The 16,452-nt window shown below is 43.8% G+C and overlaps 1 long non-coding RNA gene across 1 annotated transcript; it reads left to right on the top strand.

The window, feature by feature from the left end:
• The first annotated feature begins 6,094 nt into the window (after positions 1–6,094).
• Positions 6,095–8,310, top strand: LOC136173638 (uncharacterized). The gene is made up of 3 exons (XR_010664255.1): positions 6,095–6,115; positions 7,888–8,040; positions 8,264–8,310. It is a non-coding gene; the product is annotated as an uncharacterized lncRNA (long non-coding RNA).
• Positions 8,311–16,452: the final 8,142 nt, after the last annotated feature.

Genomic DNA, 16,452 nt, shown 5'->3' with positions numbered 1-16,452 from the left:
TCGAGTCCTCTCACCTTGGTTTCTGCTTATTGCTGTGGGCTGTAACCACCATTTATAACTCGGTTTCTTTGAAAAACCCAGTTAGGGGCTTGGGTGCGGTCCACAGCTGACACCGCGTGGGCGGGAAATAGGCCGAGGCATCTACTCCTTGGAGACCTCTGCTCCTCGCCCCCAATGCCCCACTGATAACCAGGGACACGGGTCCCCAGCTCCGTCCCCTCCTAGACCTCGTCCCTCGCAGCGCCATCAGCTGCGAGGACCCAGATCCGCAGCAAGGGCACCTGGAGTTCTCCCGGTCCCGGGCAGAGCCCCAGCGAACCCTGGGACGCTATTTCCTGCTGCTCCTTCCTTCTTCCCGCCGTTCCTCCTCTCCTCCCGGCGCTCTGGCCCCCGCGGGTCACCGACCTCCCCGGCCTCGCCCCTAGCGGCTACCGCGCAGCCGTCTCCATGGTGCACAGCGGACGCGGGAAGCCACCCGGCGGCGGCGGCGGAGGGAGGCAGGGACCGGGTGCATGAGTGAGTGCGGGGCGCGGGCCAGGGGCCGGGAGCGTGCGGGGAGAGGGCGAGGTTGCTCCGGCACTCCGAACTATGATGAGGTGCTCCAGACACGCTGAGACCTGGGCTCGGTGGAGGTCGTGCTTGGCTTGCGCCTCCCCGGTCCCAGGGACACAGGCCTCCCCACCCAGACATCCCCAGGGTAGGGATTTCCGGCATCGGTGGGTAGTGGGAATTCTTTCCGGAATCTTTCGAAACTGTTGTGTGCATCAGGGGTTTTGAAGAAGGCAGCAAAAGGCAGCCCCTCCAGGCCTCCCATGTAGTTGCCCTCTGGGAGCCAGCCGCTGTTGGAGGTGGGCGGGCAGGGCACTCAGAACTCAGGGCCGGGACACTTCTACCCTCATCGCGTCTCCAGGCGGCAGGACCCTCAGGCCCGCTCACCCCCCATCCCCACCTTCCATTTCCAGGAAAATCACAACCAGACAAGATGAGAAAATCTAGCACCCGTGGGGGTCACTCCCGAAACCTCCAATGAATATTAACTTACCAGCCAGTTACCTAGGTAGTTGCTAACCTGGGCCACACACTTATAGAAATGACAGAAGGAAATACTCATGCTAAAATAGTAAGTGAAAAACTCAAGATTTAAGAGGATCTAAGGAGAATATTTATAGAATATATGTGTATATACCCAGAAGAGGCTTATGAGAAATACTTGATATTGTGAACAGTAATACTGTATAGTGGCGTTCTCATGGTAAGTATACTGGAGTGGTTTGCCGTTCCCTCACCTATTTACAAGTTTGAATCAAGATTGCCTAGAGAAAGAAAAACAACCTCAGGTATGAGATGAAACCACTCTAATAGCAGAAGAGAAACTAAAGAGCCTCTTGATGAGGGTGAAAGAGTAGGGTGAAAAAAATCAGCTTAAAACTTGATATTAAAAAAACTAAGATCATGGCACCCAGTCTCATCACTTCATGACAAATAGAAGGGGAAAAGGTGGAAGCAGTGACATGTTTCCTCGTCTTAGGCTCTGAAATCACTGCAGATGGTGACCACAGCCATGAAATTAGAAGATGATTACTTCTTGGCAGGAAAGCTATGACAAACCTAGACAGTGTGTTAAAAAGCAGACATTACTTTACCGACAAAATCCAAATAGTCAAGGCTAGTCATGTACAGATGTGAGAGCTGGACCATAAAGAAGGCTGAATGCCGAAGAATTGATGCTTTCAAACTGTGGTGCTGGAGAAGACTTTTCAGAGTCCTGTGGACACCAAGCAGATCAAACCAGTCAATCTTGAAGGAAATCAATTCTGAATACTTCTTGGAAAGACTAATACTAAAGCTGAAGCTCTAGTACTTTGGCCACCTAATGCAAAGGGTGGACTCATTAGAAAAGACCCTGATGCTGAGAAAGATTGAAGACAGAAGAAGAGGGTGACAGAGGATGAGATGGTTGGATGGCATCATCGATTAAATGGACATAAACTTGGGCAAACTCTGGAAATGGTAAGAGCCAGGCAAGCCTGGCATGCTGCCGTCCATGGGGTCACAGAGAGTCAGACATGACTTGGCGACTGAACAAACAATACTGGATAGTACCATCTTAGTCAGCTTGGGCTGCCATAATAGAATACCGACAACAGAAATCTGTTTATCACAGTTCTAGAGGCTGGGAAATCCAAGATGAAAATACTAGTAAGATAGATTTCATTTTGAAGCCTTTTCTCTTGGCTTGTAAGGGAAAGAAAGTATTAGTCGCTCAATTGTGTCTGACTCTTTGTGACCCCATGGTCACAAGGCTCCTCTGTCTATGGAATTCTCCAGGCAAGAATAGTGGAGTGAATAGCCATTCCCTTCTCCAGGGGATCTTCCCAACTGAGGGATCGAACCCAGGTCTTCTGCACTGCAGGCAGGTTCTTAACCATCTGAGCCACCAGGGCAGCCCCCCCTTGGTTTGTAGGTGATGGCCAATTCAACAGCTTGGGGGTGGAAGTGAGCTCTGATGTCTCTTCTTAATCCCATCATTAGGGCCCCACCCTCATGACCTTGTCTAACCGTAATTACCTTCCAAAGGACCCATATCATCACACTGGGGATTCAGCATTTGAATTTGTGGGGGAGGGGAGGTGCAGACATTCAATTCATAACAGTTTCTAACAAATGGTACCTTAGAGTGGTTACAAACTGGGGCTGTGGATCTAGATGGTCTAAATTTGAATCCCAACTACACAGTTTACCAGTGTCTGCCCTTAGGCAAATCACAGAAACTCAGTATGCCTCAGGCTCCCTCCTTAGCATTTACTATGTGTCAGGTTCTGTTCTCAGCATTTATCATGTACTAACTCATTATTCCTTATAACACTTCTTTGTCACCATCATCTCCATCTTACTGATGAAAAAAACCTTTACATTTGTTATCTCATATAATCCTCACAAATGTCAAAGAGTAAATATTCCCACCATGTTTATAGATGAAGAAAATCAGGTTCAAGGAAGTGAAGTTGATTACCCATGATCACCCTGCTAATAATGGACAGAAACAGGATTTAAACCTGTTCTGCTTGACCCAAAACCTGGGCCACCCCCTCCCCATCCACACAGTCTTCCATGGTGCTATGCAGCGTTTGCCAATTGCTTGATGATAAGCAGCACTAGAGATGCTTTCCAAAAATGGTCTTAGCATGGATGGACCTAGAGACTGTCATCCAGAGTGAAGTAAGTCAGAAAGAGAAAAACAAATACCATGTATTTATGCATGGGGAATTAGAAAAAATTGTTGTAAACATTCTTATTTACAAAACCAAAATACAAACCCAAAAGTAGAGAACAAATGTGTAGACACCAAGAGGGAAAAGGGAGGTGGGGTGAATTGGGAGATTGGGGTTGACATAAATACACTGCACGCATGCTAAGTCACTCAGTCATGTCTGACTCTTGTGACCGCATGGACTATACCCTGCCAGGCTCCTCTGTCCATGGAATTCTCCAGGCAAGAATACTGGTATCAGTAGCCATGCCCTCCTCCAGGGGAGTTTCCCAACCCAGGGATCGAACCCCAGTCTCCTGCAGCTCTTGCATTGCAGGCAGACACTTTACTGCTGAATCACTGGGGGAGCCCGACATACATACACTAAGAAAGAAAGAAAGGAAGTGAAGTCGCTCAGTCGTATCCAACTCTTTGCGACCGCGTGGACTGTAGCCTGCCATGCTCCTCTGGCCATGGGATTCTCCAGGCAAGAATACTGGAGTGGGTTGCCATTTCCTTCTCCAGGGGATCTTCCCAACCCAGGGATCGAACCCCGGTCTCCCGCATTGCAGGCAGATGCTTTATCCTCTGAGCCACCAGGGAAGCCCCATATATACACTACTATGTATAAAATACCTGGAGAAGGAAATGGCAACCCACTCCAGTACTCTTGCCTGGAAAACCCCAGGGACAGAGGAGCCTGGTAGGCTACAGTCCATGGGGTCACAAAGAGTCAGACGTGACTGAGTGAAACTTCACGAGAACCCACTGTACAGCACAGGGAGCTCTACTCAGTGCTTGGTGGTGACCTGTCCGGGAAGGACATCCAAAAAAGAGGGGATATATATATAGATAGATAGGTGATTGAAAGTGATTCTCTGATTCACTTTGCTGTACAGAAGAAACTAACACAACACTCTAAAGCAACCATATGCCAATAAATTTTTCTAATGGCCTTGAGAATCAGTGTGCTCAGTTCTGTTTTCAGCCAGAGCAAATCCCTTCTCTCCCTTGCTAGGCCTCATTTTTGTTCCATGTAAAAGAAGTTAGACCAGCCCCCAAGATGAAAAATAGATTTTGGGTAGCTGCCAAGTCTGGTTGCTCTGCAGGAGCTGCTGGAGCAGAGCTATGAAGAGAATGCAGGAGCTACAACTGGGTGCTGGCCATGGGTTGGCTGAGTGGTAGGGTGAAGAGCCATTTTGGTTTGCCCGGTATTTTCCTGGTGTTAGCACTTAAAGTCCTGAGACAGTTGGTAATCCCAGTGATGGCTTACTTGGATTAGATAAAGTCCCAACCAGAGCTATTAAGAATATGATTTTCCCTCACCCCAGTACCTGTGTCTCTACATGCTACTGGGTTTACTCTCCCTTTTTAGAAAGTTTTTCACTTGTGATGGGCTCATTTCCAGCAATAGGATACTAATGCAAGTGTGACCTAAATTGAAAATGTGAACTACCCTCAGTAGTTCATATGGCATCTAACGATGATGCTAGCTTTCCCTTGAAAAGTTAAAATATCCCCAAGTGCCCTGTTGGAGAAGGAAATGGCAACCCACTCCAGTGTTCTTGCCTGGAGAATCCCAGGGATGGAGGAGCTTGGTGGGCTGCCGTCCATGGGGTCGCACAGAGTTGGACACGACTGAAGCGACTTAGCAGCAGCCCTATAAGTGTGCAGTGCCTCCACACAGCTCAGTACATTTTGGGATCTGTGACTCTGAGACATGAAGCATTTCTAGAGACAAAAAGGGATGCTAAATAATGTCAAAAGAGTACATCTCCTAGGAAAATTTATCAGTTCTAAACTTGTAAATACCTAGTATTAATACCATAGTGCCAAAATATATAAAACAAAAATTTGCGCTACAAATTAATAAGTGATAGAGAAGGTGTGGAGAAAAGGGAACCCTCCTGCACTGTTGGTGGGAATGTGAATTAGTGCAGCCACTATGGAGAACAGCACAGAGGTTCCTTAAAAAACTAAAACTTCTGATGCAGCAATCCCACTGACAAAAATTAGAACTGATTCTTGCAGCCAGCAGAATAAAAATACATCAGTAATAATAATAACATCAATAATAATAAAAAAAGTTTCCTTATAACTACATGCCAGGTATTATGCAGTGCTTTATAAACTCATCTCATTTAACCTTTATGACAACCATAACCCATTTTACAGATAGGGAAATGGAGGCTTGAAGAGTTTATAATTTCTCTAAGGCCACACAGTAGATCAAGTAGTGGAGACAAGACTAAAATCCAAGTCTGCTACCTTTCAAAGCCCACATTCTTAACCACTATAATTACCGCCTTGCAGGAATTATGTCTAAAAGAAAATTATGCCACTTTTAAATCAATATGAACTTGGAAGTATATAGAGCCCGCTATTGATGTTAATTGTGTTTCTTTATAACTGAATTCCATGAATTTCCCCCATTTTAGACAATCTAAAAGAAAGAATCCAGTTCCATGAGTAGAGTCCTTGCAAACTGAAATTTTCTGCTCTGATTCTCCACTCTCACTTTAAGATTAGTGAAGTACTTTATGATTTTCAGAGAAGGTGTGCAGCAGTATTTGCTCATTTTTAGTGGGGAAAGTGTGATCTCCTCCTTAAAAAGATATCTGTGTGTTGGCTTTTGGGGCAAGTTACAGTTTTCAGAATCCAAGTGGAATCTGACACTATGAAATGATGCCAAGAGAAAAGCAAGGAAAACGAAAACCTAAAGGAGCACCCCTGCCCATCGTTTCCACTCTTCAAAAGTTCCTGAAAACATACGAGAAGCATTGTGTACAGACTCAGACGTCTGTGTGTCCAGCCATCAAAAGGGACTTGAAAGCCAGCATCAACCATGAACGGATTCTCAGGAAGGTGAGTGTTTCCTCTCAAGGAACCAAGGAACATGGGTCCTCAATCCCTTCAAGCCCAGAATTGGTGGGGTTGCCTGCTCTTCCTGCCTGCATGCTGTCCAGAGCCTGACTCTAGCACCAAGGTCTCCTCCTACCTTCCCACCCCTCTCTCCCAGTCTGCCCATCCCAGTCCTTCATCCTTCGAGCATCTCTGCCTGTTCTCACCTCTGCTTCACCTCTGGAATGGCCAGCCTACCCCTCCTCCCACTCTATGTCTGGAGAGTCCAACTCAAAAGCATCCCTTTTGTCATCATTGGAGAACCTCCCTCCCTGGCACTCCCGACCCTCCAAAAGAATGTCTCCTTGTCTTGACATCTGATGCATCCAAGCCATCAGGCCAGACCTGCAAATACCCACACCCCTCCCATCTCACTTGGAGTAAGAAAGCATATCATTTAGATTTCAGGAAAAAAACACCTGATGTCATATCTTTCCTGAGATTAAATCTAGTGGTTGAATGTCAGGGGGGAGGAAGAGAGGCCAGCATAAGCGGTCAGCTCAGGAAGAGACGCCCGAGAGGCCAGAAGGGGGAGCCTGGCACCCAAAGATGGACGGACTGTCCAGCTTCACAACTTCTCTATCACCAGCCCAGAAGGACAGTCTGTGTTTTAATAACCACATACCTACTGATTTCATAAAATGCTGAGTGCTAAGCAAGACAACAAATTAAACAAAATAATTAGATAGAGATGGGTACTTTAAATATCATTACTCAAGACTCTGGCACAAATCCATTCCACCCATATTTTTCCTGAATGTTTCTGGGGTTGGGAGGGTGATTCCATTGCACCCTCCACAGAGAGACCCTCCCACAGTTCCTGTCTAAATCTCTCTCTCTTTCTTAACTCCCATTCTCAGGGCAGCTGCCCACCCCCACTGTGTTCCGTCGGGCTTTCACTCTCCACTTCTACGCTCCTCTTCCCAACCTGCGCTCTTGTGCATGCTCAGTCGCTTCAGTCGTGTCCGACTCTGCAATTTCATGGGCTGTATGTAGTCCACCAGGCTCCTCTGTCCATGGGATTCTCCAGGCAGGAATACTGGAATGGGTTACCATGCCCTCCTCCGGGGGATCTTCCTGACCCAGGGATCGAACCCAAATCTCTTGTGTCTCCTGCATTGGCCTAATTCATTTTTTCCTGTTGTAGTTTTATAATTAGGCTGCACTACTTAATCATAGGGTTAATCACAAATCTTATTCAAATTTATAACCATGTCAACAGTATTTTCCAAATGTTTTTAATTACAATCACCATCAGAAATATAATTAACATTATGACCCAGTATTTAAGTACTGGAATCAGTATGACCCCCAAAGCTGTTTATGTTGGGTCGGTTGCTTTGGTTGGGTCTCCATTTTGATTTTGAACATCACTAAGATAGAAGTGTCATGAGACAGTTATTCCTTACTGCATAGTATATACTCACATAATTTCCCTTATTTTCTGTTTCATTAAAGAAATAAAGAAAAAGCTGATAACAACCCACTAAATTGATTTCCTGACCCAGTTATGGGCAGTGATCTGCTGGAAAAATCTCTGCCTTGTGGGACTTTTCATGAACTTTAGGCAGAAACTACCTAAGTTTGTGCTGAACTATCACTCCAATGCACATTGATCCAAAGTTAATAAGTAATGTCCTTCTAATGTTGTCTAATGATGATATTCTTTCTCTACATATTTGGATACATGAACCTCCGTTTATGATGTCCACCTGTAGTTTTTTTTAACATTCTAGTTTGTACTGGTAAGACCTGATGACTCCCCGCCAGGCATCCTACCAATTTCCTTGGAACCTTTGCTCATGACTGTTCGAGATGAGTGTTACATGCTGGGGAGAGAGATCTGCATCTGGGGCTTTCAGCTGAGCAACCCAGAGATCGCCAGACTTGTGAGTCATGCATTTTAACAATAGCTTTCCATTTAACCTTAAACTTGAATGTAAGCATATTATATCATGTGTTCCAGCTATAGTTTATTTGGTTATTGACTGATAGGCTCCAAAGTAATCTTTTTTTCAAGTATTTTTAGTGAAATATTTCAGACATATAAAAGTGTAAAAAATGATAGAACTGACATCTATGTACTCACCGTCGCATAATATACTTTTTAAGGAATGGATATTGAAGATATTTACAAATACAAGAGCTAAAGTGCCATCTTTCTTCTTCTCGCCCATCTACTTCCCGGAGGTACCACTAGCCTAGAGTTGACATGTATCAACCCCATGCATGTTTTTATGCTTTTATTACATATGCATGTATGTTTTTACTTACCTATGTGAATTGTACTTTCTGTGTGATTTTATGACTTCCTCTTTTACTCACATTATGTTGTCAAGATTTCTCCATGTTTATTAATTTTGACTGTTATTGTATAACACATAGCCTTCATTCTTGAATGATGGTTTTGCTGAATACACAGTTATAGATTAAATATTATTATTTTTATATTGAGCTTCCTTTATAGTGAGTCATAAGTTATATATAGGACTTTACTTCTGGCAAGGGCTAATTAGATAATTCAGTAAATCCTTTCACTGAGGACAAAAAGATAAGCTAAATTATACAATATGGGAGATAAAGAACCTTAACTTCTACTTCACATCATACCCCAGAATCAATTTCAGATGGATTATATATTATTTAAGGCAAAACAATAAGGTTTCTAGAAGATAGTATAGAACAACTCCAGAATCATGATTCTGGGGTGGAGAAAAACTCAAACAGGACACAAAAAGCACTAATATTCCCAGTTTCTAGGCTTTTTGAAAGTCCCTTATTTCTCTGAATGTTTAAACTTTTAATCTGTGTCTAATAATTTCAATAATCTGAATTATTTTGGAGTCTGACATTTCTGACTCTTGCTTCTGCTGATTCTTACTTATGAGGACATTTCTTTGTATGTTTATGTGATTTCTTTCTTTTTGTTTTTTACTATAAATTCATATTTTGTGGGGACAAAAATAGTTATGGCAATTCCTTGAGCTCTGATTTGCAGATAGCTCTCTCCAGAGAAGATTTACAGTTTTTTTCTGCCACACACTCAGAGCTGTTAAATTCTTTTTTTTTTCCCTTTGGGTTTTTTCTTTCTTTTTTTTGGCTGTATCACATGGCATTTGGGATCTTAGTTTCCCAACCAAGGATCGAACTTGTGTCCCCTGCAGTGGAAATGCAGTCTTAACCACTGTACTGCCAGGGAAGTCCAGAAATTAAGTTCTTGATCTAAGGTTTCTTTGGGGCTTCCTTGGTGGCTCAGATGGTAAAGAATCTGCCTGTGATGCAGGAGACGTGGGTTCAGTCTCTGGGTTGGGAAGATCCCCTGGAGAAAAGAATGATGACCCACTCCAGTATTCTTACCTGGAGAATTCCATTTTCAGAGAAGCCTGGGAGGTTACAGTCCATGGGATGGAAAGAGTCAGACATTACTGAGTGACTAACACTTTCACTTTCAAGGTTTCTTTGAAACATTCTGATGATGTTAATTCAAGTTGCAAATCTGTGCTAAGGCTAGTTTTGTGAGTTCTCAGGGGATGTATCTTTTTCCATATACTCAGTTTGAGACGGGCCATTTTCCCTGGGATCCTTTGGGAAGGGAATATTGGGTTTATTTCTAGTTCTAGTTACTCTAAGGACATAGCACTATAATCCACTTTATGTTTTGAGCCACACCTCTATTCAGGATTTCCTGCTCACCTTGTCCCCTGGACTGTATGACCCATTAAAATCAAAGCTCAAATCTATTGCTTTAATGATGCTGTCAAAGGGAAAGCTGGCTTCAGTGCCCTGCATACCTCTCTGAGTCATTTTCCTCTCATTCATTGACCTCTGGGTATTCCTCCCTAATCTACTTGTCAATCAACACATTTTAAAAAGATATGTTTAAAACTCTTAGAAAAATGCATAGAGGAAAAGCTTCATAATGTTAGATTTGGCAATGATTTCTTAGACATATAAAAGCACAAGCAACACACACACACTCACTAGGTGAACTGGACCTCTTAAAAATGAAAAAACTTCTGTGCTTCTAAGGACACAATCAACCGAGTGAAAAGGGAGAAAATAATTGCAAAGCACATATCTGATAAGGGGTTAACATGCAGAATATATAAAGAACGCATATAACTCAACAACAAAAAATAAGCAACTTGATTTTAAAATGGTCAAAGGACTTAAATAGACATTCTCCGAAGAAGATATACAAAAGACCAAGAAGCACTTGAAAAGATTTTCAACACCATCAATCATTAGAGAAATACAAATCAAAACCACCATGAGATACCACCCCGTGTCAACTAGGATGGTTACTATTTTATAAAGCAGAAAATAAAATGTTGATGAGGATATATAGAAATTGGAACCCTTGTGCACTATTGTGGAAATGTAAAATGGTGCCACTACGGAAAATAGTATGGCGGCTCCTCCAAAAATTAAAAATAGAACTACTATATCATCCAGCTATTCCACTTCTGAGTACGTACCCAAGAGAATTGAAAGAAGGGTCTCAAAGAGATGTTTATACATTCATGTTCATAGCAGCATCATTCACAGTAGCCAAAGATGGAAGCAAATTGAGTATCCACTGACAGACCAGTAGGTAAGCAAAATATGGTATATACATACAGTGGAATATTATTCAGCCTTAAACAGGAAGGAAATTCTGACACATACTACAACATGGATGAACCTTGAAGTGGGTGAAATAAGTCAGATACAAAAGGATAGTGTATCATGTCACTTATATTAGGTACCTAGAGTAGTCAAATTCATAGAGCAGACAGTAGAATTGGCAGTTGCAAGGGGCTGGGGGCTGGGGACAGTGGGAACTTCTGTTGAATGGGTACAGAGTTTCAGTTTTGACAGATGGACAGCATTCAGGAGATGAATGGTGCTGGGGCTTGCACAACAGTCTGAATACACTTAACACCATGGAGTTGTACACTTAAACGTTACTAAAATGGTAAATTTTATATGCTTTTGACTATAATTTTAAAATGAACTTTTAAAAAGATATTTTAATTATATAAACAAAAATTTTTGGGTTTTGTTTATTATTATATTACTATATAATAATTTTATATAATAAAAATTATTATATAAACAAAAACTAAAAATTTTTAGTTTTTTTATTCAGAAGCTCAGTCCATTCAAATTGGAAAGAGAATGCTATTCATGCATGTTAAAAGTGACTCTTAGCAGTTCCTTAAAATGTAGCCCTCTTGGTAATCTACAGGCTTCCCTGGTGGCTCAGGCGGTAAAGGATCTGCCTACAATGCAGGAGATTCCTGAGTTTGATCCCTGAGTGGGGAAGATCCCCTGGAGAAGAGAATGGCTACCCATTCTCCCATTCTAGTATTCTTGCCTGGAGAATCCCATGGACAGAGGAGCCTGGTGGGCTATAGTCCATGGGGTCGCAAAGAGTCGAACACAGCTGAGCAACTAACACTTTTACTTTTTCACTTTCTCTGTAATCTGAAGGCTGCTGAGAAATTCTATCAGACAGCCGTGGTCTTGCCCACAGCAGGGCGGGTGACCCTGCAAACCACTGGTTGAGATCTTTAGGACTTAGTCCAGAGTTTATTTTGCACAGACCAATGTTAACATCAGCAGGGATGTGCCACATGGCCTTCTCTGTCAGAAATACAGCTTGAGAAATCTGATCCAGCACTCAAACTAGACTTTCTCTCATTAAAGAAGCCTCAGGCACCAGCTCTGTAGTTAAGATTGCAAGGGCTTTTTTATTCTCAGCCAAGCTGTAATTTGGAATCCTGTCTCTGACCCACATGTCATTACCTCACGAAACCCTACATCCTCCAAACCCTACCAAAGTCGCTTTCAGGCTTAAATTTTGAACTGAGGGAATCCTCAGGTCGTGGTGATTCTAATTGCTAAAAAGGCAGCTTTCATGTTTTTTAGCTTTAAATACTCTTTTCTATCAGGTTGGAATTTCATTATCATTGGGATCCTTCATTACAGCAAGAAATGACCTTGCCTTAGACTTGTGCTTATATTGTGCTACCGTATATTTTCTTTCATCATAGAGCTTGATGTTTCCTGTAGATTTCTTCAATGAGTCTTCATTTTATCTTTTATTTTAAAATTTTATTTATTTACTTATTTTGCCATGCCAAGCGGTTTGTGGGATCTTAGTCCCCCAATCAGGGATCAAAACCTGGCCCTTGGCAGTGAACGCATGGAGTCCTAACCACTGGACAGCCAGGGAATTTCTAGTGAGTCTTCATTTTAAAGGGAAATTATTTTGTTTTCATGCCACTTTCTCTTTGAGTAACTAGAAAGTTATCTTTGAGGCCAAAATGTTGAATAATTAACTTTGTGACTTTGAAGTAATTTATAAAAACACAGATCATATTCAACCATAGTAGTATTTAAAAGTTAAATGAAGAATAGACTCGAATATAAAAAAACAAACACAGATCATGTTTGTTTTCATTGTGTCTGCACTTTTAACCTTGCATTCTCAGGCTTTGCTTCTAGAATCGAAGGGGCACACCCCCTGCCCGTTTACCACCCTGGAACTCATTGACTGCAAGATGGATCCATGGTCTCTGGGGAGACTTGGGCAGGCTTTGCATCTCAGCAGTCTGCATGTTCTTGTCCTCGACTACTGCAAGTAAGGCTGGAATGCAGAGTTCCTTCAAGGTTCCCCACGCCTACCCCCCCCCCCCCCCTGCTGGCAGCTGGGGGAGGCTAAGGCAGGGGAGGGAAATGTCCTAGTTCCTTGTGTCTAATCAAGTCATTGCTGCAAAGGACACCCTAAAACTTCCTTAGAGTTCATGTTCCTAGTAAATGTTAGGGTTCTCAAAAAGAGTCTCTAGTCATTCGTTTATTCTTTCAACAAATGTTTGTCGAAGGCTAGTTTGTACAAGGCATAGTGCTTGTTGCTAAGGAGGATATCGTGTACTTAAGGCGCTGCCACTGTCCAAGGGAGTCCTTAGTGTACAGAGGGAGGAGACATGCTCTTGATTATGTAAAGCACAAGGCGGAAAGTCTGAGCATCACAAAAGTTGTTGATACACATTTTAGCAGTAGTTTGGATAAGGGAAACTGCAATTCCACAGAGATGGTCAGTGTTCACTAGGAGACAAGGTGGGAGGAAAGGTGTGGTGCCAGACAAGAGCAGAGCAAGTCCTTCAGAGGGCTGGGCTCCGAGTGGTCAGGGGACGTCAAGTTCAATAATACTCATAATGACAATACCTGCTAATGGTTATTACTATGTGCCAAGCACAGTACATGGATTTCCTCATTTTTTTCTCCCAACAGTAGATATGTATCAATATATACCATTACATAGAGATGTATGATGTATAATGATAGATACGTACCATTTCTAACCCTTGACTATAGGTAAGGAAAAACTCAGGGGGATTAATTGGCTTGTTCAAGGCCATTTGGTTCTTGGGGAGGCTAGATGTGAATTCAGGTGTCTGATTCAGAGTCCACCTTTGATCGATGATACTAGATTGCTGGAGTCTTAATTTACAATCCATAAAACGTTTCAAACTGCTCATGTGATCTCTGGCCAGTCATGCCACCTCTGTGATCTATGAGCTGATCTCCTCCACTTCTCAAGTCTATGATTCTGTGGCCCCTGCCATGGGGCCAGGTGGTGCCTTGTACTGAAAAGGCCAGTGGGCTGCGAAGTCATGCCTGAGAAGTGGTACCCCAGTGATACCAAGACCCCATTTAAAGGACTGGGGTCTTACTGGGGCCCTGGTGGCGACAGAGAACAAGTCCATCAGCAAAAGCTGGGGAAAGTCAGTATTCTGTGGAGATTCTCTGCGTTTCTGAAATGCTGGGAGGAGCCTTGTGCTGTCACTTCAGTCACGTCTGGCTCTGTGCAAACCTACAGACTGTAGCCTGGCAAGGCTTCTCTGTCCATGGGATTCTCCAGGCAAAAATACTGGAGTGGGCTACCATGCCCTCCTCCAGGGGACCTTCCTGACCCAGGGATCGAACCTGCATCTCTTATGTCTCTGCATTGTAGGCAGATTCTTTACCACTGAGCCACCAGGAGCTTTAGGGTCTCCTAATTCAGGGCAGCAGAAGGACAGGGTCCTCGGGACACCATGCAGTGATACAGGAGCAGCCACAGAGTTCCCAAAATGGACCAAGTAGAACCAACCCCACTGCCAGGAGACCCTCTAGACTACAGTTGCTGTGCTGAACCCAGAGACCTGCACTGCAGGGAAGAAAGAAGGAATCCCCACTTTTAAGAAACAGCTTGTTTTAATGGTCAGTGGAAATACTGTTGCTGCTAAGACGCCTAGAGCTGTCAGGGTTGGGTAGCTGGGCGTCTGCATGAGACCTCAACATGGACAGATTGCAGGTCCCCACCCCCTGGGGACTGGAGCTCTGACCTCGGCGTCTTCCCTGATAGACTGTGAAGTCCAGCAGGCAGGACGCCCCTCTTTATCATACACGGCTGTGTCCTGTCAGCCACTGTGGTCCTCAATGACTACTTGTTGAATAAATTTATAAATTGTAAAGTTATTTCTGTCAATACTGCTCACTTCATTTTATTTTTTAAAATTTTTATTTATTTTTATTTTTGGCTGTGCTGGGTCTTCATTTCTTTTGTGAGGGCTCTCTCTGCTTGTGGCGAGCAGGGGCTACTCTTCCTTGATGGGTACAGGCTTCTCATCACGGTGGCTTCTCTTGGTGCAGAGCCTGGGCTCTGGGCGTGTGGGCTTCACTGCTTGTGGTACACAGGCTTAGCTGTTCTGTGGTATGTGGGATCATTCTGGACCAGAGATCGAACCCATGTCTGGCAGGCGGAATCTTATCCACTGTGCCACCAGGGAGTATGTATGAGTTTAGTTGTTCAGTCGTGTCCGACTCTCTGTGACCTCATGGACTATAGCCTGCCAGGCTGCTCTATCCATGGGATTCTCCAGGCAAGAATACTGGAGTGGGTTGCCATGCCCTCCTCCAGGGAATCTTCCCAGCCCAGGGATCCAACCCAGGTCTCCCATGTTGCAGGCAGATTCTTAACCATCTGAGCCACCTGGGAAGCCCTGTGCCACCAGGGAAGTTCTCACCTTTTTTTAAAGTTCAAGCTTTGACTTTGCAAATTCCCCAAACATGTTGCTGGGCCTCAGTTTCTTGACCTAATCCCTAGCTACCCGCAGAGGCTGTTGCTGGCATGAATGAGATGATGGGTGTGATTTCACTTTGAAACTCTAGGGATTATGCAGATTAAGGCAAGAGGACTTCAGGGCCAAGGAGGGCTGAGAGGTTTAACTTTCCTGAACCTGCTGTGGACATGGCTTAAGAGGATTCTCCTTAGAGTCCTGGGACCACTGGGTCTTCCTAGACTGCCAGCTGGGCCAGCTCTCTCATCGTCAGGATTCACAACTTGCTCTCCATCTGCTCCCTTGAATGGGTACTTCAAACGGTCCCCTGCTCTCTTTGCCCAGGAGGCAGACTCCGGGTCCCCTTTCCTCCACATGCAGGCTGACCCCCTCAATCATCCCAGCCCACCCCCACAGCCAGCCCTAGCCCTGGAAGCCTAAACTGAGGATCAGCAAAAGTGCCGCTCACTGCCTTGGGAGTACTTAACATTAGTATTCCAATGGGTAACCTAAATTTTAAAGTCCCTATCATTTCATTTTAGATTTACACATGAAGAAATTGAGAGTATTTTCTCAGGCCTGGAGAACAACCAAAGGCTTCATAGACTCAGTCTGCGCTACTGTGCTCTGGGGCCAGAGAATGGACCGAGGCTGGGCTCCATCGTATGCCACAGTGCCATTCGGTGAGAGGGTCCCCTGCTCCCCACCCCCCATCACATCTTGGCACTGTTGCATCTTGAGTTATATAAACACTTACTTACAGAGCCTGCTAACCCATGAGTTCCTTAGATTTTTTTTATTATGTTTTTCATATCATCTTTTCCTCCTCTAGTTATTTTGTTTTTCTTTTCTTAATTATAATAGAAAGATCCTTTAGTTATGTTTGAGAATCAAGGGTGTTGTGCTAAATGCATGTTTTGGCCGGCTGGTGTGGTTACTAGGTCTATTTTTTATGACATGGTCTATTATTATTTATTATGATTATTTATGTATTATTTTGTAACTAGGTCTATTATTTTATGAGGTGAAGACCTCAAATTTAAATTTGACAGAGCGGAAAAAATATCAAATAAACAGTGTATTTTGCCCCTTCCCCAGTGAGCTGCACCTCGGTGGCAATTACTTGCAATGTACTGGAGTTCTGGGTCTCCTCAGACCCCTGGCAGAGTATGCAGAGACGCAGGGGAAAGATCAACTGGTCACTTCCTCACC

Source organism: Muntiacus reevesi, chromosome 8 (genome assembly GCF_963930625.1).
Source record: "Muntiacus reevesi chromosome 8, mMunRee1.1, whole genome shotgun sequence".
NCBI classification, from domain to species: domain Eukaryota; kingdom Metazoa; phylum Chordata; class Mammalia; order Artiodactyla; family Cervidae; genus Muntiacus; species Muntiacus reevesi.
This window is presented reverse-complemented; position numbering and strand designations above follow the sequence as displayed.